The following is a 4,900-nucleotide window of genomic DNA, read 5'->3' as shown; positions in this document are numbered from 1 at the left end:
GATATTTTTATTTTGTCGTGAACTCAATTTTTTTCGATCATGGACATTCGGTTGTTCTACTTATTTGACGTTCATGCCTGAATGAACCTTTAGAACCGTGTTTCTCATTTTATTTTATCCTTTTTTGCAAACTCTGTTTTTTTATCATGGCCATTCAGTTGTTTTAGTTATTTGATATCTGCCTGAGAATGACCCTTCAGTTTTGCATCAATTACTACATTCAGAGTTGCGAGTGAAGAAGATGATTGCTGTACAGATGAGACAGAAGAATCTTATAGGGACAGTCCAAAAGGTAAGCTAAGAACAATCACCCTTGAGACTATATGCACTAGCTGGTAGTTCTTTATCATTTTCTAATATTAGTTGCGAATAATTATATTTCGGTTACTCATGCCCTGCACAAGGCTAGTTTAAGTTAATGGATTTAATCATACTAACACATGGTCTGCATGTAGAACCTAATGGCCATTCACGCTAGTGCATGTATATACTAACACACATTCAGCCCTGAACCAAAAGGGAGATCCAAGCAGTTCACTCATAATGTCATCTATAGTATCATAATTATCCTATTTATTATGCTAACTATAAATAGCAAGTTATCAAATTATAATCTTCCGAACAATGGCTATTACTAAGCTTTTAATCATCATCGAATCGCTAATTGTTTCACCCTGTAGCAGAACTCACTGACGACCAACTTGAATGTGTACTTGCTCCCTGCCTGCTTCCGGTGATGGTGAGTGGGTGCTTTCGATTTTGCCAACAGTTACATGGTGAATTGCTTCACCTTTGTTGCACCAGAATTTATTTTGATTATGCTAATCACTACTAATACATTGTCATGGATCGCTTTAACCTGTTGCACCAGACTTTACGGATAGAGCAAATGAGATGTTAAGGACTGCTGGTCATCCCTTGCCAAAGTTTGCTGATGGTAAGTAGATGCTCCCCATCGTGATGACTATTCCCAGCTGTTTCAAAATTTAACAACATTGTTCTGGCATCTCCACTGATGTGCCATGCTTATTTAACCAGATGGCATGTACAGATGTACTTGAAAGGGACTTTTGACGATGAATTCGGCAGCGGTAATTGGAGTGAACCAACCAGGAAAGTTGCTTCGAAGATGTCTCGAAGTGTTGTGGCACTTGCTTCATTCATCGTAGAATCTGATTCTGATGGAGAACACAACTAGGGTGATTGTACTGTTCTAAGCTCATTAGGTTTCCATATTTATTCTCTTATGTGACCACTTGTTAATGCTTGAAACTACATTGTGTATAGAGAAAAGAAGAAAACATTTTCTTGCACAGGTGTATTTATAGAGTGCAATGGATCCGTTACAAGAGTTCTGACTTCGGCAAGCTTGGTTAGAACTAATGGTGAAGAAAACAACATTCAACCTGGATTGATGGTTGGTGCTGCTAGTCATTATTTGCTTGTTTTATCTTACTGATTTAAAGATACTACTAGCAAAGTCACCACTTCATTGTTATAGCTTGAAGTGTGCCTTCCGAGTAAACGGCATGTGGACGGGTCATTGCAACATTATAATCTACACTACAATATGGCTGTTGTCAGCATTGAGGGTGTCCGCAGTTATAGTGCAGCAAAACTCATTGAAGCATCTCGAACCAATGAGGTAGTAGCTCTAGGGCGCGACTTCAAATCAGGCATGTTAATGGCCACAAATGGAGCCAAGACAGGCAAAGATAGTAGATTTGATTACAAAGAGCTTCGGATGTCCACATGTAAAATCACCAAGGTGCATTGTGTTGACTTCTCTTAATCAGAGTATGAAGTAACAGTTGCTGCACATTATTGTTTTTCCCTTGTTTAATCCTTTTGTTGCAACTTGGTTGTTGTGCTATATAGGCTGGGATTGTAGGACCCCTTGTTGATTTTGACGGAAAGTTTGTTGGCATGAACTTCTATGACATGGAAGATACTCCTTACCTGCCAAGGGATATTATATTGGAAGTCATGAGGAGATTTGACGCACAACAATATGTACTGAATTTAGACCAGTTTGGTTGTCACTCGGTTATTTTTGGACGCTACAACTATCATTTGATCAATATGTTCTTTTTTTTCTCGGTAAAATTTGATCAATCTGTTGTTGTAGGACTGCTGTTGCTGATGTCGAGGATACAGACGAGTCTGAAATTCCCAGGTAGGTCCTTCGCATCCTTTTGACCTGTCTGGATACATTCATTGTGTTTCCAACGTAGTAAATAAATTGTTGGCCTTCCTTCTAACTTAGGGTTTTTGTTTCATCCATGCATAGCTGGCCCGTGCCTGACGCCTATTGGGTTTATCCGGGTCGCTACCCTAAACCGCCGCGTTCTCCTTCGGAAGAAATGGACGAGTAAAAGTGTGATTTATTTATGCTAGCGTTTTGTTTGGCTTTAAGAGGTGGATGGTTTTGTCAGGCTTTGGGTGATGGTTCACGGTTCTCGAGTGTTGTACAGCCGGACCCATTGTTTTTAGATGATACGACGGTGTTAAAATTTAATAAATAAATCAGTGATCGAGAGGCAACAAAATCTATAGAAGTACTAATTAACTCAATCTGCAAAAAATATTGTCCTCGGGTCAATCAAGGGATTTTTTTTAAGTTCAACTATGAAGCGTCGTCAGGTTTCATGGTGAACGAGCCGAAGAGTTGACCCGTCCGGATGTCTCCTGCCAATCCTGTCAAAGGTAAGGGAGCTTAGATCTCGCATGGAGTCAAACTATGAAAAACTAATACCCTGTAAAGGGTAAAAACAGCTTACCGCACTAGCGTGACGCTGCGTGCTGAATCCGCGATCCTCGGTAGCGGATGCGGGGGCCTTGGCACCCTTTAAAAGCACCTTACAGGCATCTTCGTACGTCGTGTCGAAGAGCCTGCTCAGAGTTCGGTGATGCGCCGGGTCGAACTCCCATAGGTTGAAAGCCCGTTGTTGACACGGGAGGATCCGGCGAATGAGCATAACCTAGACTACATTGACAAGTTTGAGCCTCTTGTCCACCAGGGTTTGGACGCATGTTTGGAGTCCGGTCAGCTCTCCTTTTTTACCTCATGACAGGCCCGTCTCTTTCAAGGAGGTGAGCCGCGTAGGGGGTCCGGATCGGAACTCGGGGGCTGCGACCCATTCAGGGTCGCGCGGCTCGGTGATGTAAAACCACCCCGATTGCCACCCCTTTAGGGTCTCCACGAAGGAGCCCTTGAGCCATAGGACGTTGGGCATCTTGCCCACCATGGCGCCTCCGCACTCCGCCTGGATGCCGCGCACCACCTTCAGCTTGACATTAAAAGTTTTGAGCCATAGGCCAAAATGGGGGCGGATGCAGAAGAAAGCCTCGCACACAACGATAAACGCCGAGATGTTGAGGACAAAGTTCGGGGCCAGATCGTGGAAATCCAGGCCATAGTAGAACATGAGCCCCCGAATAAATGGGTGGAGAGGGAAGCCCAGTCCGCGGAGGAAATGGGGGAGGAACACCACCCTCTCGTGGGGCCTAGGGGTGGGGATGAGCTGCCCCTCTTAGGGAAGCCGGTGCGCAATGTCGTTAGACAAGTATCTGACCCTCCTTAGTTTTTTGATGTGTCCCTCCGTGACGGAGGAGACCATCCACTTGCCTCCCGCTCCGGACATGGCTGGAGAAGGTTGATGTGGGGTGTGCGGACTTGGGCGCTGGAGCTCGAGTGCACGGAAATGGATAGGCAAAGGAGGAAGAAGGCGTGGATGAAAAGGTGGATCCTTATCCCCTTATATGGGTGGACGCGACTATGCGTACCCACCAGCCTGATAAAACTCTCTTATCTCCCAAGCGCCGTAATCAATGGCGCGGTTGGGTTACCCATGCCCGTATTGATGAGAATCCAGAAATAAGGGGACACGATCTCTGCTTTGACAAGACGTGCCAAGGAAACCGCCTCGCTAAACACGCTGAGGTGGGATAGTAAAGCGATTCGAATAAAGACTTGGTCGTTGTGTGATGTCACGCTACGGAATACGTCAGCATATTAGATTTGTGTAAATATTATTCACTCTATGGCGATATGTGGAAACTTATTTTGCAGAGCCGGACACTACCTTTGTGTTCAAAATCTTCTATGAAGTACTTGGAGGAGGAACCCGCCTTGCAATGCTGAAGACAATCTGCACGCCGGAATCGTCGTCATTGAAGCCTGGTTCAGGGGCTACTGAGGGAGTCCTGAATTAGGGGGTGTCCGGATAGCCGGACCATACCTTTGGCCGGACTCTTGGACTATGAAGATACAAGATTAAAGACTTTGTCCCGTGTCCGGAAGGGACTTTCCTTGGCGTGGAAGGCAAGCTTGGCGATACGGATATGTAGATCTCCTACCATTGTAACCGACTCTGTGTAACCCTAGCCCTCTCCGTGTCTATATAAACCGGAGGATTTTAGTCCGTAGGACGAACAACAAACATACCATAGGCTAGCTTCTAGGGTTTAGCCTTCTTGATCTCGTGGTAGATCTACTCTTGTACTACCCATACCATCAATATTAATCAAGCAGGAGTAGGGTTTTACCTCCATCGAGAGGGCCCAAACCTGGGTAAAAACATCGTGTCCCTTGTCTCCTGTTACCATCCGCCTAGATGCACAGTTCGGGACCCCCTACCCGAGATCCGCCGGTTTTGACACTGACAACGTCCATTTTGCATCATGCTTTTATATGAATATTTGTTGCATTATGGGTTGTTATTACACATTATGTCACAATACTCATGCCTATTCTCTCTTATTTTACAAGGTTTACATAAAGAGGGAGAATGGCGGCAGCTGGGATTCTGGGCTGGAAAAGGAGCAAATATTAGAGACCTATTCTGCACAGCTCCAAAGTCCTGAAACTTCATGGGAGATGTTTTCCAAATATATAAAA

This window comes from Triticum dicoccoides, chromosome 1A, assembly GCF_002162155.2.
Source record: "Triticum dicoccoides isolate Atlit2015 ecotype Zavitan chromosome 1A, WEW_v2.0, whole genome shotgun sequence".
Taxonomy (NCBI): Eukaryota; Viridiplantae; Streptophyta; class Magnoliopsida; order Poales; family Poaceae; genus Triticum; species Triticum dicoccoides.
The sequence above is the reverse complement of the archived record's forward strand: the minus strand, read 5'-3'. Positions refer to the sequence as shown.